The sequence below is a fragment of the Pan paniscus genome, chromosome 1 (genome assembly GCF_029289425.2).
Source record: "Pan paniscus chromosome 1, NHGRI_mPanPan1-v2.0_pri, whole genome shotgun sequence".
NCBI classification, from domain to species: domain Eukaryota; kingdom Metazoa; phylum Chordata; class Mammalia; order Primates; family Hominidae; genus Pan; species Pan paniscus.
The window spans coordinates 62618280-62644048 of record NC_073249.2 but is presented as its reverse complement, the minus strand read 5'-3'; positions in this window follow the sequence as shown (position 1 = coordinate 62644048).

Sequence of the window (25769 nt, the reverse complement as noted above, 5' to 3'; positions counted from 1 at the left end):
TGAATCTCATATTTTTATTTGGTTTTGGTGTTGGTTTTACCTTGGGTATCTTTTTTCTGTCTACACTGTGTGTCACTTTTACTGTCTTTGAGTCCAGTACATTGTGTACCATCTCGGGGACTTATGCAAGTTCAAGCTCCTGCCTTGTCCATATTACATGCGTTATAATCTCTTTCCTGACTTTATATGTAATGTAATTTCTTTGACATGTGCTTCATAGTAACACAGTTCTCATTTGGGGCAGTTCGAGAGCCATATTTTTGTCTGCAGATTATTTATTCCCTTTGTGTCTCACCTGTTTTTTAAGTCTTTTATTTAAATGTACCCCAAGGTTATCACTGATCCCATTTATGTATCTCAGATGCTTTACTTTATCTCAGTTTCTACCTCATGTGTATCAACAGTCTTGTTCCTTCATCCTATGTAGCTCACCAGGTTCCAGTTACTTTTTTTCTTTCTTCAACTACGTCTGCTTTTATTTTTTATACTCTTGAGACAGATAGATTTTGTGTTCTTTCCACAGTTGTTCTTATGTTTCATCTCCCCCTTCAATAAATGATTTGTTTTTGCTCTTAGTTTCTTTTTTATTTTCTTTTCATTTACTTGTTTTTCGTATTATGAGCTCTCATATTTCACATCTCAATTTCTTCGTATTCACTGCCTCTTGTCGCCTTTCTATCTGAGGAGCATTATGTTGTTCTGTAATCCTTCACATGTTGTTACAGCAAAGTTAAATAATGTTCGCTGTAACAAATGATTTACTTTCCCTTTTAGAACCATAGTAAATACTCTTTTTATATTCAGTTTTTAAAGTGATAGTCTGTCTGCTCTTCCATTTGTATTCCATATCCTTTTATTTTGCTTCAATTTTAATTTCATGGGTCTTTCATCTTTTGCCTTCCATATTATTTATGGATTCTGTATTTTCTTTTTTTAAATGCTTGAAACACACTTGTTGTCCATTAGATTCTGAATATATTGTTTTCTTACTTACATACTAAATTACCTTGGCAATTTAAAAAAATCATTTAGTCAATGAATGTTAAAAAGTTATTTATTGATCTATATACCAAGAACTCAAAGGATACAGAGGAAGTGTTGAGGGAAGACCAATAGGGGCTAGATCATCCAGGGAAGACTAGAAGGACTAAAGATTTTAGCAGATCATAAAGAATTCATAGGCTTTGGATCACTTTAAAAGATGAGAAAATGCCAAGCACAACAATCTTTCTCTTATGGTTCAGACAGAACAATTCAGCTTTAGAGACAGACCAAACTGTAGTGATTCAAAGGCAGTCAGACGTTAACAATCACCAGCATATCAAGTCCCATTTGTTTTCAGTGAGGAGATACAGAAAAAAAGATAGACAAAAAATGAACTGGAAAATGACCCTTAGAACTCTACATGAGGAGAGTTCCTATAAAGAATTGTAGTGATATGTCCCAAATGCTTAGAGAGCTACAACTTCCCTTCTGTTATCACCATTTTTCTTAATTTATAAATTGTTTTTGCCATATTTCCTCTTTTTAATCTATTATTTTCAATCCATCACTGATCAATCTGTAAGTCAATGAATAGAATTCAATAAACTGTATGTGGTATAGTAGATATAAACATGACTACCTTCAAGGAGTTTTTAACCTTATGTAGATTCAAATAATTGGACCTCTAATTCTCAGTAGGTTGAGTATAAAATAAAGTGATAAAATAGACGGTCAAGCTCTAAAGCCACATGAATCCAGTAAACACAAAAATAAGTGATGATGGAATTAGTCAAGAAGTAATTATATAGGTACCAAAACAGAGCTGGACCTTGAAGGGTACAGATCAATAAAATAGAGGAGGTCTTAGCTCTTGAAGTTGGTGATTAGTATTATGTTCATTTTTAAATGAGCATCAAATATTGAGCATGTACTACATGCCAGGCTAAAGACTTTTAGACTCTGAGATATGATGTTGAACAAGACAGACAATATTTGCTCAAATGAGGTTTACATGCCTTGGGGAGAGCCACTCAATAAAGAAATAAACTGGTAAACAATGGAGCTGATATTACATAGTGGAAGGTTTATGAAGAAACTAAATAGTGTGATATGGCAGAGAGAGACTGGGAAAGGAGGCTAATTAGCTTGGGTAGTGACGAGCTGCCTCTTAATGTGAAGTCAGTCACATAAAGATGTGGGTGCAGTATGTGCCAAACAAGGGGAGAAGCATATTGGTAGAGCTTAGGGCAGAAATGGGCTTGGATTTATTCTGATAACGGAAGGAAGGTTCATGGTTGAAGTGGAGAGTGGTAGGAAGTGAGATCTGAGAGGTAGATTTGGGTAAACCATGCAGAGCCTTGCTGGCCATGACGAGGTGCTTACTGGTGATTGGGTATATTTCTTTATGAAGTGTTTTTCAAACTTTTTGCCTGTTTTTTTTTTTTGTTGTTGTTGTTTTGTTCTTTTTTTTTAAGTGTGGCTTTTAAATAATTTTCCTGTTTGAGGTTCAGGTAACTTCTTAAATCTTAAGCTGGATGTCTTTTATCAGTGTTATACAATTTTATCAGGCACAGTTTCTTTGAATATTGCTTCTTTCTAATTAATTTTCCTCTCTCCTGGATCTACGAGTACATCTATGTGAGACCTATTTACCCTGTCCCCATATGTCTCTTAAACCCTTTTCTATATTTTCTACCCTCTTATGTTTTGTACTGTAATTTCTTTTTATCAAATTTTAAATTCATTTTATTAGTCCTGTATCATTTCTGCTATTATATTTATTGTATTTTTTTATTTATGTGATTTTTTCTCATTTGATTATTTTCTTATGGATTTTAATTTTCCATTGAACTTCTCCAATTTTTTCCCAATTTTCCTGAACCATATTAAATAGCTACTTTAATATATATTTGCTTAAATGTATAGAGTTTTTTTAAAGTCCATGTATGATAACTGTAATATTTAGATCCCCTGTGGATCTATGTATGTTTTCTGCTATTTTTCTAATTTTTAGTCATTTAGCCTACTTCTTGGTATGCTTGGTTGTTTTTTATTGAATAGTGGACATGGTGTGTTGACAATTTAAAAATCTCCAGGTAACACTTTGCTCCTCTGAAGAGCATTTAATTTTTTTATTAAAGAGAAGAGAAGGCGGTCAGACCATGTTTAGTCAAGTCAAGTCCCTTTTGAGTTTGTCTTATTCTTAGAGTTTAGCCCTTTAAGGTTTTTCACTGAATATCTGGGCTGCCTGCCGTAGCCCCTTTCATGAGTGCACCTTGGACTCCATTTCCAACATTGGGAAATTGCTGATATTTGTTGATTTTTAGTCCCTTACAGTTGTTTGCCGCTTTTTTTGTTTTTGTTTTTTTTTTTTGGAGACTGTCCTTGTGTATGTGAAATTTGGAAACCAACAAATGCTTCTAAGGGCAATTTCATATAGATTGCTTGTTTCACTTATCTGTGGTTCTCTCTGTTTTCCAGCATCTTGAATTCTCAAAATCTGTCTATTTTACAGCTCTTAATTAATTTTTTCCCTGAAGTCAGTGAGATTATTCCAACTATTAGGCAACTTTTTTTTTTTTTTTTCTGGTATGTCCCTGTGACTAGCACTTCAAAGTTATAAATGTTTCTGAAGCTCTTATTCACCTCTATAAATTTCCCTTTTATCTGGAATTTTGACTGTCTTTTGCCACTCTTTGATGTTTTCAAACAGTTGTTTTGTGTTTTGTTTTGTTCCAGTGGGTGTATTAGTCTCGTAGTAACTACTTCACCATACCTACAAGCAAAGACCCTCCCCCTTTAACTTTTAAAATAATAGTGTTATCTACATTACTTAGTATTCTACCATATTTGACATTGGACTCCTAACATACTTTGAGTACAGACATATATCTATATGACCAAAAGAGCTCATCACACGGAACACTTACTTGCAGAACAGGAGAGGAATCTGCCCTAAACACCAACTCCTGCTTTTCCCCTTATACTGATAGGAAACTCATTCTGGTCAGTATTATGAAGGCCATTTGTTTACATATTAGTCACAAAATATGTAACTATTGAGGTTCATTATCAAAGCAGATAGTTGTACATTAAAGCTGTTGTTTAATGATAGGGGATGAACATATACATCCCTCTTCAAATTTTTACTTTATAGGATAGGATGATATAAAATAGATTATCTAATTAATATGGGACACCTGAAAATCCCAGGAAGCAACAGCATGGACAATGGCCTGGAGGAAGATAGAGCTTTGTACATTTATAGAGTCCAGAGAAGTCCAGTATGTCTGAGGAGCAGAATATTGAAAGAAGCAGCAGAGGCAACGAACAGAGTTCGGGGCTTTGTAAGCCAATTTGAAGAGATTGGACTTTGACATCAAGCCGATGGGAAACCATTTAAACTTACTTAAACAAGATTTAAATTTTAAAATGGTTCCCATGTTTCTATGTAATAAATGGAATAGAACAGGAAAGAAAAAAAGGAGAGAATTTAGGAGGCTATTAACAGTAGTTTGGTTTATGGTGACATCAGCATAGATAGTAAAAAATGATTGTATTCAGAACCTGCTTTGGAGGCATAAATGGCTTGGTAATTGACAGCGTGGGTGAATGGGAGGGATGACACTCATATTGTGGCCTGGGGAATAGGAGGCTGCCGGGGAGCTCCATCACTGAAACAGATGATACTAAGGCAGAAGCATTTTTTCAAGAGACAATGATAAATTCAGTTTTCAGCAGGTTGGATTTTAGGCACCTCTGAGATATTCAAGTCAGGATGTCTAGCAATCAATTAGGTATACATTTTTGTGGTTGGGAGAAAGACCTGGATTGCGGATACAGATTTAGAGTCATTATCATAGAGATGTCAACTGAAGCCATAGAGGGAGAGAGGAGTGTTTCTGGCAGTGTAGGGGAGTTAAGGTGGAGAAATAAAGAGAGACAAAACTCTGAGAAATGCCCACATTGCAGACATGATTATTTTTTAAGAGTAAAAAGCAAACAAGAGTAAGAAAGAGTGAGAGTGAGAAGATGTCAAACCTTGCAGTTTGATCTCAGACTGCTGTGCTAGCAATGAGCGAGGCTCCGTGGGCATAGGACCCTCTGAGCCATGTGTGGGATATAATCTCCTGGTGTACTGTTTGCTAAGACCGTTGGAAAAGCGTGGTATTAGGGTGGGAGTGATCTGATTTTCCAGGTGCCATCTGTCACCCCTTTCTTTGACTAGGAAAGGGAATTCCCTGACCCCTTGAACTTCCCGGGTGAGGCGATGCCTTGCCCTGCTTCGGCTCACGCTCTGTGCACTGTACCCACTGTCCTGCACCCACTTTCCGACACTCCCCAGTGAGATGAACCTAGTACCTCAGTTGGAAATGCAGAAATCACCTGTCTTCTGCGTCGCTCACACTGGGAGCTGTAGACTGGAGCTGTTGTGGAGTGGGGGGAGTAGGGAGGGATAGCATTAGGAGATATACCTAATGTTAAATGATGAGTTAATGGGTGCAGCACACCAACATGGCACATGTATACATATGTAACTAACCTGCACGTTATGCACATGTACGCTAAAACTTAAAGTATAAAAAAAAAAAAAAAGACTGCACCATGATGGATTCTGAGAGCAGAGAGTCTCACTAATGTCTCAAGTTTCCAAAGCTGGAATGTGTCAAGAAGTGTCAAAAACTGTGAAGGGTGGAAGATTTTACCTACTTGCAAGTTAACAGATTATTCAGCCACAATTTCAAGGATACTAACCAAAGACATGAGACTCTGGAGCCAGAGCCAAAGGACTGTATTATCTGTGGCTGAGCAGGCTCAAGCAGCATGGGGGCAGTAAAGAGTGGGCCTCAGTGAGTGTGGCATACCCAGAGAGCTTGCATCACAGCTCTAAAGCTGTGGATTTAGGAAATGCTAGTCTTTTGTATTTTTCTGCAAGCAAAGATGCCCATATTTGCCTGGGAGGGGGACATCTTCATTTTATAGGACAGCAAATAATGGATCCCCTCTCAAAGGAGTCCCTATATTCCAAGAAGATACCATGTACAAAAATCCTTGAAAATACATTCCAGAACAAAAGGCTATCAGTGCCTCTGCTTTCATGATGTGCAAAAATGTGTGGAATCCCTGGAGAATTATCTCTCAAGGGAAGGATAAAAATAATTACAACACAAACTATTATCTATTCAACATATATTTTGTGCCGTACACTATACTAATTATCTTTTCTCTAATTAACATGTCAAAACAACTCTATTAGGTAAGTTCTTTTATTATTTTCATTTTATGGATAAAATCAAATACTAAAAGGTTAACAAAATTGCCCATAGTTACACAGGTAGCAAATGGTGAAGCCATGATCTGAACTTGGATACTTTGACTTCTAATCTCTATCATGTCCTGACTCATAGTTTAAGCAAACAGCATATAAGGCATGTTCATTGGCTATTGGCTGCAGCAAAATAATGGTCACTGATGACCACACTGAAAGTCATTTCAGTGCAGTAATAGGAGCAGAATCCAGATTGGAGTAAATTGCAGAATCATTGGGAGCAGCATGAACTGAGATAGGGAACATAAAAAACTCATTCAAAACCTTTGATTGTGTATATAGGTTAGCAACAAAAAAATCAAGAAAGGATTTTTTTTAAAGTATATGGAGATATTTTTGTCTGCTTATGCGTGGATGTCAATTAAGAAAGGAAAAAGGTAACATGGGGTGCAGGAGAGGGTTATTGACAATATTGCAAGAGGCAAGGCCAAAGAAAATAGAGTGGCGTGCACACAGGGGGAGATGGGCGAGCCACCTCCTCCATGATTACGGGCAGGTTTTGTAGCTGTGCAGGGGTTGGGTAGCTCCTATTTGATAGCTTCTCTTTGATCTGTGAGGTGGAAGGTGAGATATCCTGCTGAGATTAAAATGCAGGTGACTGGAGGAAGTGGTCTAAATTTTGAGAACAGAGTAGCTTTCTGTGAAGGGCAGATAGGCAAGGAGTTTAATGTAAGTTTCTTTAGCAGTGCTCCAGTGCTGATTTGCCAGGAGTAGAAGGAGTAGGGGAGATCAGGATATGGAAACAAAGTGTAGTTGATGTGAATGGGCCATGAAATCAAAGCTGAACAGGAAACGAAGTGAAGAAAGAAGTGAAGGTGGTAGGAAGCTAGTAGATAAGAAAAAAGCTGAGGGTAGTCCATGAACTTTATTTTTCATTTTTTTTAAATTATTGATTTAACATTATTTAAAATGGTGGGTGATGTGGGAAGGTATCCCAACATGATCATGCAGTGGCATAATCATGGCTCACTGCAGCCTTGTCCTCCTGGGCTCAAGAGATCCTCCCACCTCAGCCTCCAGTGTAGCTGAAACTATAGGCATGTGTTACCATACCCAGCTAATTTTTGATTTTTTGTGGAGACAGGATCTCGTTGTGTTGCCCGGGCTGGTCTCAAACTTCTGGACACAAACAATCCTCCGCATTGGCCTCCCAAAGTGCTGGAATTACAGGTGTGAGCCACTGGACCAGCAGGACTCTAAATTTTGGTAAGATGAACACTGGTGTGGTGAAGTAATTGAGTGCCCTTTTTTAAACCATTAAATTATGTTCCATTTGGCATCAAATACCATAATCTCTGTCTCTTTACATCATGTCAAGCATCTATGACCACAGACATGAGAATTTGAGAGTTAAGCTCCTGAATCTTTCTTTTTCACTGAACCGATGTTGACAGTGGGCGGTGCCTTCCACAGGCAAAGATAAGGTACCATGTGAGGTTGCCAGGAAGAAAACTGCAGCCAGGACAGACCACCTAAATTGGAGAAAGCTTTCTGCTAAAGGAAGGAAGGTTTCCAAGGAGAAGAAAATGTGTGTCCTCACGGAGTATTAAAGCGCTAGTGTTGGAAAACTGTGAAGCACACCTGTTCTCAGGATTGGCATGAAATCCAATGCTGATATTGATAAAGTTTCTATGGAAATGAAGTTTGTTTTCATTTGCCCGTACCCTCCTCTTCTGTGCTTCTTTTCATGTCTTTGCAATGACCTTCCTTAGGTACCTACCTTAATCCCATGGTTGTATTGCTTTTTAGATAAAACTTAGGATACTTGACAGGCTTTCTCTACAGCATTTGATTATAGGGTGAATATATCCTCTTGAAATTTGCTGTTATAATTTGCCTCACTTGCTGTTGTTTTTCTACATTTTAAATGGTTCTTTTTCAATCTCCCTAATAACCTTCTCTTTCTCTACTTACCTTGTGAGATTTGGCATGCCCGCCTTGATCACTAATCATTACAGAAGATTGCTAATTGTTTACTCATATCTATTGCATTCCTGTATGGTAGTTGCATATCCATTTTTCTCTTCCTCCTTGGTAACAACTTCTGTGTTCATCTGGATTCATTGTTCAACAGGCTTAAAAACTACTTGTTCTCTCTTCCAGCTAGATGTGACCATGTTGCGAAGGTAGACAACTATCCTGATTTGCCTAAAAGTGAGGAATTTTCTGTGATGTGAGACTTTCAGTAATAAAACTGGAAAAATCCCAGGCAAACCTAAATGAATTGGTCACCTTACCTGTGACTAACATCTAGCTAAATGTGAAGGAAGTGTAGTGTGGGTGTAGATTTCTCTTTTTAAATACATTTTATTGTGTACAGTGGATCCTTGGATAATGTGGGAGTTAGGGGCACCTGGTTCTTGAATTTCTCTTCTTTACATCTCACATCCAATTTATGGCCAATCCTTCTTTTTTTTTGGGGGGGGGGAGGGGATGGAGTCTCAGTCTGTCACCCAGGCTGGAGGGCAGTGGCATGATCTCAGCTCACTGCAAGCTCCGCCTCCCGGGTTCACGCCATTCTCCTGCCTCAGCCTCCTGAGTAGCTGGGTCTACAGGTGCCCGCCACCACGCCCAGCTAGTTTTTTGTATTTTTAGCAGAGACGGGGTTTCACCGTGTTAGCCAGGATGGTCTTGATCTCATGACCTCGTGATCCACCCGCCTCGGCCTCCCAAAGTACTGGGATTACAGGCGTGAGCCACCGTGCCCGGCCCAATCCTTCTTAATAATATATATAAAATCTGACCTTGTAACTCTAAACTTATATTGGTTTAGCTCCTCGTGATGTCTCTCTTGGACAATAAATTGTCTCAAATATTTATAAAGTATACAGTATTATTGATAGAGACATCCAGAATTATCTTTTTGAACACATCTCTGATCATGTGCCTTCCTAAATTAAAATCCTTGTTATTGCCTTCAAGGTATAATGTAAAATCAATAGCTAGGCCTATGACGTGCTTCAGAGTTGGCCTGCTCTAGCTCTGCCACATCGTCTTGTGCCAATCCATCATCACATGGATACTAGCACTGAACAGTTCTAGTCCACGGATACTACTAGTACTGTTCTCTTGTATAGGACAAACACACTGGCTTTTAAGTGTGTCAAGGACTCCCTCAGTGCAGGGCCATTGCACATGCAGCTTCTTCGGTTTGGAACACCCTCTTCCCCACTGTGATCAAATGCTAAAACAGAGGTTTCCAAAATTTCTTGGTTCATGCCACCTTTAGTGACTCAGTAATTTCTCACAGTGTCCATGGGTGCTCATACATTTTAATGTACTAACAACTCAGTTGCCATTTAAAAAGAAATATACTTATGTTGAAAAAAATACTTTATATTTATTTCTTAAATAATCACCATTACTTACCAATGGGATATGTTCTTCTGTTGGGTGTTACAGAATTTCTCAAAGTTTAGCATTGGATTGGGCCTTGTCACCCTCATTTTTCATTCCACAATGATTTTTGCATGGTAGCAGCTTTTCATCTAGAAACCACAGAAAACCCAGCTCTGCAAAGATACTGCATCATCAAAAAATATATACTATAATCCAGTGTTAAAACTGTGAACTCCCTTGAGGTCGTAGTTCATATGCTGCCTGACATTGCTCTCTTCTCCTAGCAATTTAAAAGTATCTCATGATTCTCCAAGGAGTTTCTGCAGTGCTCTAGAATACCTTGACACATAGTTTGGGAACCATGATGCTAAAAGAATGGCACTGAAAATAATGCCATAGGAATTTATTAGGTCATTAAAACTGTATTGTTTCACAAAGACCTGTACTGATTGTTATGTTCAAGACATGGTAATTGTAAGTTACTGTGAGCTAAGAGTCTTTTTGTTTAAGATTTATCTTAGACTTTATTGTAAATATAAAACTTTCTGCATTATATGGTATTTGAATTTAAAGGATGGATTGTATATGTCAGATTAGCAAGGAAGGCTAAAATTAAGGCTAAAAATATAAACAAAAAATTCCTCCCTTATCTGACTATATAGCATTGTAATGAATATTGAAGTGTACCACCTAGATTGCCCCCTCAAGTTAGAAGCATACATTCATCAGATGCTGGGAGTATTGACTTCTGATAGATGGTGGGAATTGCACTTGGTCAAAATGAGCTGTTTTGCACAAAATTATGTTCTTTCTCTGGAGGCAGCCTATGTCTGATGACTATTAAATATGGCAGTACAATGACCCAGTTTCCCTGCCTAAACTGGGACATCTCTGAGGATCCATTGCTTCTCCACAGCTCTCCAAGGGCCTGGCTTGCACCTCTGTTAAACTGTATCACAGTTCGATCACTTCCTCTGCCTAATCTTGCTTCCCCCTTTTACTTTCAGATTTTGGTCCCAAGTGTGCTCTTCAGTAAACTTGTTGCTCACAAATCTCTACCTTACCGTGGTGGTAGAGTGCCTTACCTAAGACAAAATCATATCAAGTGTCTTCTACTCAAGTGTTATATTACTTATGAATATACCCTTTTGTATTGTTTTGGGGTTGGTAATTTATTTGAGTTTATACTGCTCTATTAAGAAGTCATTACACTGTATTAAGTACAAACTCTTAAAAACAATACATTGAACTATGTCTTAATGCCCCAATATGTTTTTCAAATTTTTTTTTATATTATGATAAGACAAAATTAAAAAAAGAAAGAGCATGACATTTAGCTTCTGACACACCTCCTCTTCCCAATAAAATTAACACATACATTTCAAGATACGGGAAAATCTTATATTTCTAGGAATTGTGGTTAATATATTTTAACATTTAAAGATAATAATTGTAAAGTTCTTGTTTCCAAAAAACAAATTGTCTTCACTACATTTTGTTGCATGCAAATACATGCATAAATAAGAATATAACAAGTTTTTCTTTCTCATTTTATTGCCTCTCCAGGGACATAAAACAATGACTTTACTAAAATCATGCAACTTAATCTTCTGAGAAGTTGGATGTATATAAATTCAGGATTTTAAATTTTTGGCATATTGATTTTTTAAATGATTAAACCATCAGGAATGTAGTAAATAGCAAAGGGCTTCACAATCTCAGTCACTGTAGAAAAAGAGCCAGCAGAAAGCTTGGCGGAGGTGTGCAATGTGGAGAAATGCAGAGGGTTGGATCCAGCCTTGGAACTGCATGATTCAGGGTGCAGGAGCATCAGTCATTAGTGGGACATTATCTGGCAATTCTGGAGGGATCTTGAGTCGTTTTGCAACAAGTTCCAAGCACACATAACACAATTCTAGGGAGTTAGTGCTCTTACATGAGTCTGGCATTTTTGGATGGGTGCATATCATGAGCAAAAAGGTAGGATGACCCTGGATCCACAAAACATATTTGAAAACTATATCTCTGCTGTTTATTTTTAGAGTGCTTGTGGAAAGAGATAAATAAGTTGCTCAGATTACTCATTCAAGGGTAAAGTCACTTTAAAAAAATTGACAATGTAACAGTTTCAATTTTATCTGCATTGAGTCAAGTTTAGAATAACCACATTCAAGATAACAGTTGAAAGATAACCATTACAAAAATTTAAATCCGTGATTTATTTTTGCCAAAAGATGGTACTCATGTATCTGTTAAGATTGTTTAGGGAGATGTAAAGAAAAAAAACCACAACATTATTTCCATGAATCTGAAGGTATGAAACCTAGGGCTGTGGAATCATGGCAATATACTTGCATTTTACCATATTGCATTTGAAATGTAAACAACTTAATTTAAAAGATATGCTCCTGGAAATGTATTATTAAACAGCAGGCTCTCACAAGAGAGTTAACATGCCAAATTAAAACACTTGTAAATAAATGCAAGATTCTGCAACCATTTTACTATCTTCTATTTCAACAACAAAGCTGGAATGAAAGTATCAGAAGGACAAAAAAGGAAATAGTAAAACGATACATCAAAGGTACGTTTTGAAACTCAGAATTAATTAATTAATTAATTTTTATTATTTTACTTTAAGTTCTGGTATACATGTGCTGAACATACAGGTTTGTTACATAGGTATACATGTGCCATGGTGGTTGCTGCACCTATCAACCTGTCGTCTAGGTTTTAAGTCCTGCATGCGTTAGGTATTTGTCCTAATGCTAACCCTCCCCCTTCCTCCCACCTCCTGACAGGCCCTGATGTGTGATGTTCCCCTCCCTGTGTCCATGTGTTCTCATTGTTCAACTCCCAATTATGAGTGATAATATGTGGTGTTTGGTTTTTCTGTTCCTGTGTTAATTTGCTGATAATGATGGTTTCCAGCTTCATCCATGTCCCTACAAAGGACATGAACTCATCCTTTTTATGGCTGCATAGTATTCCATGGTGTATATGTGCCACATTTTCTTAATCCAGTCTATCATTGATGGGCATTTGGGCTGGCACCAAGTCTTTCATATTGTAAATAGTGCTGCAATATACATAGTTGTGCATATGTCTTTATATTAGAAGGATTTATAATCCTTTCGGTATATACCCAGTAATGGGATTGCTAGGTCAAATGGTATTTCTAGTTCTAGATCATTGAGGAATCACCACACTGTCTTCCACAATGGTTGAACTAATTTACATTCCCGCCAACAGGGTAAACACGTTCCTATTTCTCCACAGCCTTGCCAGCATCTGTTGTTTACAGACTTTTTAATGATTGCCATTCTAACTGATGTGAGATGGTATCTCATTGTGGTTTTGATTTTCCTTTCTCTAATAACCTGTCATGTTGAGCTTTTTTCATATGTTTGTTGGCTGCATAAATATCTTCTTTTGAGAAATGTCTGTTCATATCTTTTGCCCACTTTTTGATGGTTTTTTTTTTTATTGCAAATTTGTTTAAGTTCCTTGTAGATATTCCTTGTGAATATTAGACCTTTGTCAGATAGATAGATTGCAAAATTTGTCTCCCGTTCTGTAGGTTGCCTGTCCACTCTGATGATAGTTTCCTTTGCTGAGCAGAAGCTCTTTAGTTTAATTAGATCCCATTTGTCAATTTTGGCTTTTGAAGCAATTGCTTTTGGTATTTTAGTCATGAATTCTTTGCCCAAGCTTATGTCCTGAATGGTATTGCCTAGGTTTTCTTCTAAGGTTTTTATGGCTTTAGGTTTTACATTTAAGTCTTTAATCCATCTTGAGTTAATTTTTATATAAGGTCTAAGTAAGGGGTTCAGTTTCTGTTTTCTGCATGTAGCTAGCCAGTTTTCCCAGAACCATTTATTAAATAAGGAATTCTTTCCCCACTGCTTGTTTTTGTGAAGTTTGTAGAAGATCAGATGGTTGTAGATTTGTGGTGTATTTTTTAGGCCTCTGTTCTGTTCCATTGGTCTATAGATCTGTTTTGGTACCAGTACCATGCTGTTTTGGTTACTGTAGCCTTGTAGTGTAGTTCGAAGTCAGGTAACGTGATGCCTCTAGCTTTGTTCTTTTTGCTTAGGATTGTCTTGGCTTTATGGGCTCTTTTTGGTTCCATATGAAATTTAAAGTAATTGAATCTATAAATTAATTTGGGCAGTATGGCCATTTTCATGAAATTGATTATTCCTATCCATGAACATGGAATTTTTTTTCCATTTATTTGTGTCCTCTCTTATTTCCTTGAGCAGTAGTTTGTAGTTCTTCTTGAAGAGGTCTTTCACATCCCTTGTAAGTTGTATTCCTAGGTATTTTTTTTTGTAGCAATTGTGAATGAGAATTCACCCATGATTTGGCTCTCTGCTTGTCTATTATTGGTGTATAGGAATTCTTGTGATTTTTGCACATTAATTTTGTATACTGAGACTTTGCTGAAGTTGTTTATCAGCTTAAGGAGTTTTTGGGCTGGGACGATGGGGTTTTCTAAATATACAATCATGTCATCTGCAAACAGAGACAATTTGACTTCCTCGTTTCCTATTTATATACCCTTTATGTCTTTCTCTTGCCTGATTGCTGTGGCCAGAACTTCCAATACTATGTTGAACAGGAGTGATGAGAGAGGGCATCCTTGTCTTGTGCTGGTTTTCAAAGGGAATGCTTCCAGCTTTTCCCATTCAGTATGACATTGGCTATGAAACTCAGAATTTCATTGTTTTGCTAGGCAATCATGAAGATTGTGCCTTCTTTGTCTGCATAAGATGTGCTACGTAGCATCTCTACTAATAATTATTGAGCATCTACTGTATACCTGGCACTGTAATAAGTATTTAACATTCAGGATTTTACTTTATCCTTACAATAGCTTTAGGTAGTGTTATTCTTATCAAATTCATGTCATAGAGAACAGTGAAGCTAGTGATGACCTCATAGAGGTTAGTGATGGCAAACAGTGGGAGCCAATATTTGAATCTAATTCCAAATCTCACTGTCTTAACCACTATGCTATAATAGCTCTGTAACTATTTTGTTTAAAATTTGGACCTCAGTTTATAGAATATATTATTTTAACTTTTTCATTTTTAATCCTCTGTGTAGTTAATTACTTTTCATAAACACATTTGAAAGGGTAGCATATGTCCTAGAGTCCTACATCTTTGAACAGAATGCCAATAATGCCACCCATTAGTGGTGTCATCTTGGACAGGCTTCTATATCTGGAAAATAATAGTGCTTACTTTAAGGACTGTTGTGAAAAATATAAATAATACATTTATAGGGTTTATATCCAGTAAGTACTCAGTATATGGAAATAGTTATTTTCTGAAAGGATCTAACAAAATGTAATTGTTATTCTACAGGCAAACTGTAGGTCATCAGTAAGAAGAGAAAGTTCTGTGCAGAAAATTACTAAGGCAAACATTCATCCTTCAAGTAAAATTAGAACATATATTTTTGTATAGGCAACCCCCCCAAAATTCATTAAATATATAACTTCAGAATTATCTCTGTAAAGATGATTTTAAGTTGCAAAATAATTCTTTACTGAAAAATTCATCAAATGATACATTTTGAAGTTGCAATTTGTTTTAATGCATTCATAATGTAATACAAGTGACATGTTTTGTAATTACATAAAATGAGATGAAAGTTAAAATGATTATTCCAAATCATCAAATCCCAGTACTTTCATTATCAAATCAAGATTATTTCCAACTTTACGGTATTAATTATTCTGCATATTTCTTTTATACCTAAAGTTCTGGATTAGTTTATTTCCTGAGAAAAGGCCTGTGACAAATCATATCTGAATCAAAATCTTACTGAATTTAAATAATTATCCTGGAAATGAGTGCACAATAAACTTGTTAAGTGAAGGCTAGGCATACAATTAAGGTAGTCAGTTGGTTCATATATTTTCTATTTTGAATAGCATTAATTTAAACCCATATATGTATTCCCAAATACCTAATTATGGCTATTTCCAGTGAGATTTTTTTTCAAGTACAATTTAAATTTGAAAGTTCCCCAAAGTCATAACACAAATCTATGTTAAAAAATCTTGAGTCTCCTGGTGAATTTACTTTAACATGTCACCTCCTGCATTTTATTACATGGATTAGTCTTTAGAAATGTAGAACATCTGGCTTTTGCCTGCTGTATAACATCCTCCCATCATCTTCTTCAGGCTAAATAACCCCAATTCCCCTAGCTTCTCATTCTAAATCCATTTTCTAGCATTTAAATCACTCTGCTGATCAACCTGGACCTCTTCAAATTTACTCACCTCTCTGTTATGCTAAGCAGTCATAATTCATTAACTAGTTTTCAATCAGTAATAAAGCAGCTGTCACTCAATACATTCCCTGTTGCATGGCCCAATAGAAGAAAGGCCACTCACACATACAAACAGAGTTGTATCCAACTATGCTTTGGATGCACATATTTGTTTATATTCTTATGTATCAACTTAAAGATTTGTGTATCATGCACTATATGCCAAGCTTATGTTACTCTTTATCAGACTCTTATTGGCATATACAATGTTCCTTGGCTGGTGATGATGGTGACATAGGGGTGAGCAATACAGACTTTTTCAGGTGCTTATATTCCAGTATGGGATTCATATAATAAGAGAATACAAATAAAATGTAATTATTATAAAAAATAAAATATTAACAGTGCTAAAAAGAAAAATAAAGCACTTAAAAATAGAAGCAAGTTTAGGCACAGGGCATGTAATGATAAATAAGAAGTCAAGGATGTTTGTATTGGCTGGGAGATAAAAGTTTGAATCTATAATAATATAATAATGACACTGATAAAACCTTTATGTTTATTGAGAGCTTACTAGGTAATCATGCATTATATCAACAATGGCATATGCATTATCTCATTTGATTATCACAAAAATTTTACAAAGCAGGTATTATTACTAGTCCCATTTTTCTAATGCTAAGATTGAGGCTTAAACAATTTTGGTAACTTTCTAAAGTCATCCAGTGATTAATTGGCAAGGCCTGAAGCAAAACCAGGTTTTTAGGACTCCAGAGTTTAATTTCTTACCCTCTATTTGGTCAATTACATTAATATATATTACATATTACATATATATATTATACATATACACACCCACGCACTCATACATATACATATATACAAATACATATTCAGAAACAAGGCCATATTGAGATACTTAGTTGCTCCAGTCGTACAAATAATTTGGTGTCCTTAGAAAGGTTAATAATTTGGTATTCTGTCAAATTGATAGTCTAAAGATATTAGTTTAACATTTATTTGCGGGACAGGTTAAATGCTGTTAATGCTGTTAGCATAAGAGTGGAAAAGGAAATTCTTTGCTTTTTCTGTAATTCTGAGAAACAATATTCAACAAAACAAAAACTTTGTCTTCCTATGACAAAACCTACTCTTCTCAGAAGGATTTTTTGTGATGTTTTTATTACTCATGCATTTACTTGGGGTTCTCAGCCTATAACTACATTCCCCGTAGCTTTTCAAAATATTCCTTCCAACACTGTTAGCACTCTCCTGGGATTTTTAAACAAGACTTTCTTGTTCTGGAATGATATAAGCTTAATATAACTTTTTTTAACAGGATCTTTTGATATGGGCAATGTGACTAGGTGACCCAGAAACTTCAGAAACCGGCGTTGGTTTGCATCAGGTGCAAACAGGGGCAGAAACAAAGGGGCTAAAATCTTGAATCTGATGAAGTCTTCTATGTACTTAGTGTATATGAATCCCATGACATAGATTCCAATGCCCTAGGAACTAAAAAGAAACATGGAGAAAAATTCATGCTTTTGTCTCTGGGCTGCCCAAGCTCCTACTTAGATTATACACACACTAATCATGAAATTATTCACAAGTGGGTGTTTTTCTTAAGTTATGAAACTGTAGCCTAAACGTATGATCCAGTTAATTTCTTTATCACTCTAGTGTGTTTGACATAAGGCTTATGTAAAGAAATACGTATTCTGGAGAACCACTCTAAGATAATTTCTCCCATTTGCCATTGATGATTGCATTTAAATAATGAAAAATGACAAGTTTAAGTAAAGGCCAGAAGTTACCGTAATCTCCCAATTACTAGTTCACCCTCAAAGGTCACTGACTTCATTCAACTTTCACTTTATCTCTCTTGACTGTTAATTGTCTTTAGAAGGAACTGCCTTCTTTACATAATTGCTGCTACAGCCCTCCCTCTCCCATCCAGACCCCTTTCTTCCTTCATAGCATCTCCTCATCCACATATTTTCCTCCACACACTGCGAGAGATGAGCTTTAGTTGAAAGAAAAGATGATGCTTCTCTTTTACATGATGGCTCTCAATGAAAATGCTCTCCTCTCATTCTGCTCCTAGTCTTGCTTCTATTCCCAGGAATGATGCCCCTCTTTGGACACTCTGCGTTCATAAATTGGGTTTGGCTTATTTAGGATTAGTGGCCCTCTTCTGGCTAAGTTTATGATATTCTGCTCTCTTTCTGTGGGAGACAGAGTCAGGCTCATTATGTTGAAATAATGTTTGCTGCTTAAAAGTTTTCACATAGAACCTTGAGCTCTTCAGGGAAAAGATACTATATAAATCCAATAAAGAATGAATACATGCATAATAAAAGACTGGTCAATGCTGAGTATAGGGAGAAGTTTTTTTTTTTTTTTGCTACTATGCAAGAGACACTGTAAATTACAATTTTCCAAAAGCATAGCAGCTTATTAAAAGAAACAAGATTATCAGATATTTCCCTTCTCTCCTGAGAATAAATGAGGAAGAAATGGGCTTAAATTGCAGAAGAAGGAATTTGGGTTAGATACAGTTTGTTTCTATTGGGCTATTACACTTAAGTAGCTCTGGTTAGTATGCCAGGGTCATTAAAAATGAGCTGAAGAACAAATGGACCAGCAAATAATGTGAATCCTAATTTCCACAAATTGATTTCCATGCCATGAAAACATTCTTCATTTGCTGTATGACTTTGTGGATGGGGTAAACACAACCATATCAAATTGATAGTGTCATTCCTGGCTCACGAGATGAGGTCACATTGTGCTACAAACACAAGCTTGGAGATCAGAAAACAAACAAACAAACACAGCCCATGTATTCCAGACTCACTTTAACTTTGTGAACTTTGGCAGCTTGTTTGTCCTCTCAATACCTCAGCTATCTCAACTCGAAGCTGGAGAAATATCTCCTACCTATTAAGATTAGTAAGCAATTTAAAAAAGAATATCTGTAAAATGCATAGAATGGTGGTTAACACATATCCAGCCCCTATAACTAAGGCCAACATGTAAAAGAATATCTCCAATAAACAATTCATAAAATGGTATGCAAATAGTCAAACTGGAAGATCTAGTCGCCCAGGTCATCACAGAGTGACTACATGTGCTGATAGCTGTGGAACTGCAATTCCTTAAAATCTTTTCCTAGAGTTTGAATATAGATGAATTATCAACAATATTTCTGAAGAGTATTTGCTATCTTCTTCCATATTTTGATGCTAGTGTGTGGCTTCTAGTTTCATATTCATCATCAATCATCCCTGGTTGAATTTAGAAACAATAGGAGTGAGATTTATGATTAAGCATTTATCCGGATTTCCTTTTATAAACATTCAAAATAAAGAAGCAAAAAGGCACAAACACACCAAGACAAAATAAGAACAAAGAGAGATGAGCTAACAAAATAAGTCAACCTTCTAGAAACTGAAAAGCAGATGATGCATGCTGACAGAGTCAACAGACATGAAAAATCTTATGTTGTTGGGGATGAGGTGGAAATTGGAAACAAGCAAGTTTCCTTTGCTGAAGCAGAAAACTCCAGAAGACTCTCTTAAATTTGAATGACCAGTTACCTGCACGAGCAGGTGTACAAGTTGAGGCTGGAACTGGGATGTGTGATATGTCTTTAAATTTCCAGATCCCCTCCCTAACTTCCCATAGTCAGGTGATTCTGTCTTTCCCATTGGCAGAAACCTGAAGTTTTACTGTCTAGAATGGTAAAATTACATGTGTTTTGCACTTGAGGCACTAGACTCATTAGAGGGTGGAGGTGAGACTTGCTATTAAAAGCAAGAGGTTTGTTTTACTTTATTCAATTGGAAAAGAATCTTATTTTATTAATTAGAGAAAATAAACATGGAGATTTACTCTGGCAGGCAACCCTAAGATATTCTTTTCTTTCTTTTAGAATGATGAAAAAAATCAGAAGCTTGAAGTGTAAAAACATTGAATTTTCCATCTAAGGCCATCCCTTTGTTACTATGAGCAAGAGCCCTGACACTGGTATTTTAACAAGATCCTCACGAGATACTGGGGCATAACCTTTGTAGGAGGAATAGAACACCAGTGGCCAATACTTAGCTAAGCAACTTAGGAAAACTCAGACAGGAGTAACTTGGGAGGATATCCCAGGATTCACGAGAGTAGACAGGTAGTCTCTTAAAGTCTACGTTTGCCAATAACCTTGCAGAATTTGAAAACCTTCTAGTAATTCTTCAAGTCTTATAATAACCTATATCAGCCAAGAAGATTTAGAGAAATAGAACATCCCTTACCAAGAATTGTCATAAGAGATCTCCTCTTTTTGTCTTTTTTTAAATTCTGAAATGTCCCTTCTAAAGATATTTTACAAACCTCAAGTTTACCTTTGTTATTTCTGCTACGCTTCATTTAGTAGTACATCAATCAGTCAATCAGTCAAGAAACATCATTAAATTCCTTCTCTTTACTAGGCTGTAATAGGTGTTGCTGAACAAGAAAAATGACTAATACTTGATCCTTCTCCACAAAGAAATCAGAGTCTAGTGGAAGTAGTTAGATAAGATACTGATTTAGAGAATACGACATGTAGTTTGATAGAAATAGGGAGAAAAAGGCTGGGCGCGGTGCCGTGGCTCACACCTATAATCCCAGCACTTTGGGAGGCCGAGGAGAGTGGATCACGAGGTCAGGAGATCAAAACCATCCTTTCTAATGTGGTGAAACCCCGTCTCTACTAAAACTACAAAAAATTAGCTGGGTGTGGTGGCACACGCCTGTAGTCCCAGCTGCTCGGGAGGCTGGGGCAGGAGAATCGCTTGAACCCAGGAGGCGGAGGTTGCAGTGAGCCGAGATCATGCTACTGAACTCCAGCCTGGCGACAGAATCAGACTCTGTCCTCCCCCCCTCCCAAAAAAAAAAAAAGCAGAAAAAGTAACTGCACCTCAACTTATGAATTGGAGTAGGTTTGTCTGGGAGAAGAGTATAAGGAATATTTTCTATAGTTATTAATAGTCTGGTTCTTCCTGGAAGAGCCCAGTCCACTTTTCCTTCCTCTTTCTTAGGTAATCAGAGTGTAAGACAAGGTGGTATGATGACCATAACAGATGGATTTGCAGTTTTCTTCATTCCTCTTTTTTAAATCTTTTTTTCAACTTTTATTTTAGGATCAAGGGGGTACATGTACATGTTTGTTACATGGGTAGATTGTGTGTCACTGGACTTTGATGTACAAAATAATTTGTCCCTCAGGTAATGAGCATAGAACCTGACAGGTAGTTTTTCGACCCTGATCCTCCTCCCACCCTCCCCAGTAGGCCCCGGGGTCTATTGTTCCCATCATTGTGTCCATGTGTACTCAATGTTTAGCTCCCACTTGTAAGTGAGAACATGTGGCATTTGAGTTTCTGTTCCTGCATCAATTTGCTTAGGATAATGGCCTCCTGCTGCATCCATGTTGCTTGAAAGGACATGTTTTCATTTTTTATGTTTGTGTAGTATTTCATGGTGTATATTTATCACATTTCCTTTTTCCAGTCCACCGTTGGTGGGCATGCTTTAGATTCACAGAGTACATGTACAGGTTTGTTACTTGGGTATGTTGCATGTTGCTGAGGTTTGGCATACAAATGATACCCTTACTCAGGTACTGAGCATAGTACCTTACTGTTAGTTTTTCAACCCTTGCCCTTCTCCCTTCCTCCTCTAGTAGTCTCCAGTGTCTACTGTTGCCATCTTTATGTTCATGTGTACCCAATGTTAATCTCCCATTTTTAAGTGAGAACACGCAGTATTTGGTTTTCTGTTCCTAAGTTAATTTGCGTAGGATAATGGCCTCCAGCAAGCAGGAGATGTAATATAAATGTACTCACATAAAGATAAGACTCCAACATGCTCCATCCTGTTTTCCTCCCTTCTTTCCTCGGATACGGATAGTTTATTTCATCGGTATCCTTGCCTCCTCCTTCACTTCAGTATCCTAGCCAAGGAAATTTTAAAGATTCCTTCATTGAGGAAAATAACCAGCCCCAGGTAATAGCAAGAGTCTCTCCGAGATCACCTTAGAGCAAATATTTTCAAACTTGCCTGCATTTTAGAATATCTGAGGGAGATTTTAAGTATCCTGATGCTTGTGTCATACCTCAAATCAATTGAGTCACAGTATCTGGACTGAGACCAATGTATTGATATTTTTAAAAGCATTCAGCAGCCCGAGGGTGAGGCCCATCAGTCAAGAAACCTTGTCCTTATACAAGGTTGTCACTTTGTTTTTAGTGCTTCTATCATTGTCACTAAGGATTTGAAGAAACTTTTAAAGTGAAAGAAAGAGACAAAAGAGAAAGAGAAAAAAATGAGAACATGAAATTCATAGAAACAATGCAGAAAGGAGACACTCCAATGGCTCCAATGAATTTTTAAAATAAAGATATTGAACATATGGAAAAAGAACAGATCACAATACAGAAGATAAAAATCAATGAACTTCAGTTCTTTTCTATTCTGAAATTTTAAAGGTCACATTATTTAACAAATTGTAAAATAGATCTCTAGCCTGACGTCTTCAGCCTCATCACTCTACAGACCCCCACTTATTGCTCTCAGCTCCAGCAACCCTGGATGCTCATCTACTCCCTCCCCAGCTCCATGGTCCAGGTTATTTCTGTCCTTGAAGCTTGTCTGTATGCTGTTCCATTTGTGTGAATGCCTATTTTGTCTTAGTAGTACCTCTTCTTATCCAGAAGACAGCACAGATTTCACTTCTGCTAGCATTCTTTTTCTCTCTTTTCAAGTCAGAATTAGATTAGAAATCTACACAATATTATGTATTATGTAATATTACAATAATAATGTATTATCTTTTTCTTATGGTTTACTTCTATAACATGCAGATTAAAACCACAACACAGGAACAGAAAACCAAACACCGCATGTTCTCACTCATAACATCGCAGAGAAGGGAATATCACACACCAGGGCCTGTCGGGGGTGGGGGTCTAGGAGAGGGATAACATTAGGAGAAATGGCTAACGTAGATGATGGGTTAATGGGTGCAGCAAACCAGCATGGAATGTGTATACCTATGTAACAAACCTGCACCTTCTGCACATGTATCCTAGGACTTAAAGTATAATAATAAAAAAATAATAATAATAATAACGGCCGGGCGCGGTGGCTCACGCCTGTAATCCCAGCACTTTGGGAGGCCAGGGCGGGCGGCTCACGAGGTCAGGAGACCATCCTGGCTAACACGGTGAAACCCCGTCTCTACTAAAAAATACAAAAAAAAATTAGCCGGGTATGGTGGCGGGCGCCTGTAATCCCAGCTACTGAGGAGGCTGAGGCAGGAGAATGGCATGAACCCGGGAGGCGGAGCTTGCGGTGAGCCGAGATCGCGCCACTGCACTCCACCCTGGGCGACAGAGCGAGACTCAGTCTCAAAAAACAAAAAACAAACAGACAAACAACAAAAAAACATAATTAAGGAATCAGACAGATCTTGGCTCTGCCATTTTTAGTATTTGAAATCTGTATTCTTGAGCAAGCAACTGACTTTATTTTTCTGAACATCAGTTTCTTCATTTCTAAATGAAGCTAATAGTAATAATAATGCCTATGTTGCCAGGTTGTAGTGAATACAAAATCCAGTCACTGTCCACATCACTTGGTACATAGTAAGCACACACATTGTTCAGGCCCACCTAAAAACCAGGTCCTGGGCTTTTTTTCCATGCCACTTTGGTGGTCTATCTCTCTGGTTGTTAAGTGACCCATCCTTTTTGTTTATTGGTTATTTCTTTGCTTTTGTTATGGTATGGTGGTATTGGGCCATTATAAAGGAAAATGTCAACATGCTGTTCAGCTAAACTTAGGGTCACTTGCAAGTAGCTGTTGATGAAGGGGCTTCTTCCAACAGCTGCTGGAAGATGAGCTACTCAGCAATTCTGCAGGCCTTGTCTGGGTTTTCTCTCAACTTCCAGGTGTTGCCATGTGAATGGCATTTCGTGATTCTTGTGTTGACCACCTTCCTTTCTTTATTTTGCCCCTGCCTGGACTTCATATTTCTGTCTTCCTGAGGTTACACACCACACCTATCTCCTTATGCTTTCCCATCTAGAGGTTGAAAGGCACATGGAAGCACTCCTTACCCTCTTACCCTCTTCAGTCTATAGTGGTGATATAATCCAATCTGATCCACTTACCCCTTTTTGGTTTTTATTTTTGAAGTTTAGTTAGAAGATAAAGCAACAAACAACAATTACAGTAACAACCTTCTTTCAATTTTTTTCTCTTTATAATCTTAATATAATAATCCAAATTCTCTCTGACACAGTGTATTATTTCAGAATAATCAATTTTACTTGTGCCCATTCTACCTGGTTGTGATTATAAATTTTACTTATAGACATCTTCTATTCATCTATACTTCCCACTAGAACATAATCCACCTGAGGGCAGTGACTGTCTCTTGGACATTTTTGCTTTATTAGTTTTTTACCACAGTCATAGCACCTGAAACTGTTGATTGAATAAAGAATCCGAAAAATACTATAAGTGACACATGGAATAAGAGGATGCCCAACTCTCTTTAAATTCATTTTGTTTGCTTATGTATTATTTATTGTAACAATATGTAAGAAAGGTAAGTTTGCTAACATCAACATAGCTTTTTATGTTAACACAATAATTTTAATATAATTTTTCCCTTTCAATTGAAAAATTCAGTTATAAAAGTTCTCAGACTCAGTATTGAATGTTTACATTACAAAGTCCAGTAATATGCACATGGACTTATGTGCTAGAGCTAAGGGGAGTTATGTGCTAGGATAGCATTTCTTTAGCATGCATATGAATCGCCTAGGGATCTTGTTAAAGAACAGATTCCAATTCAGTGGGCCTGAGATTCTGCATCCCTAAGCAGCTTCCAGTTTATGCTCATCCTTCCAATTTAGGAATCATATCTTGAAGACCAAGGTTCCAGATTTTAAAAATCCCTTATGAAATATAAAAACAAAGCAAAGAGATTACAAATTCTATATCGTGATATGAGAATAGAGAAAAGAAACAGTAAAAACAGAAACTAAAATGACAAGTAAATAACATTGTGAAGTTTCTAATAACACTTGCTGATACTATATGCAAATAATAATCACAGCATAAGAAACCCCTTTCTCTCTTAGTGACTGGTAATTGCAGGCTAACTTTATTCATTGGTGGTGTTGAAATAACTGATGACTGTTTTTTGAAAAAATTTCTTTAGGTGTCATAGTAAAATTTAGACAACTTAATTATTTCCTAACCTAGTTGTTAATGAGACATACATTTGATTGTTATAGGAATTATATTTTACAAATGACAATGATAAAATTATAACGATGAAACATCTAGTCCTGAAGAATTGGGTATTTGCTTAAATTATGAATCATTTACAGTTAAAGGACCATATGTAGATTTATTCTTAATTGCAGTAACAAGAAACGGTGATGTGTATAGGTTTACAAAACAGGATTTAATTTTTATTTCTAGATAAAAAAATCACCATAGATTAGTTCCTATTAAGAAAATTTAGTATATCCAAAATCAGGCACAAATAATTATTAGTTAATGTTGTTAAAGTACTTTGCAAATAACAAATAATTTTTATCATGCTGTCATGAATTTTATATGTATTACTCAGTGGTGACAATTAGAATATGTTTGCTAGACAATAAACTGGCATTTTGTTTTGTATTGGAGAACATCAATTGAAAAACATCTCAGTATTTTACTGCTAAAAATTTGAATTAATTTCATAGGAATTAAGAAAACTTAATAAGCTTAA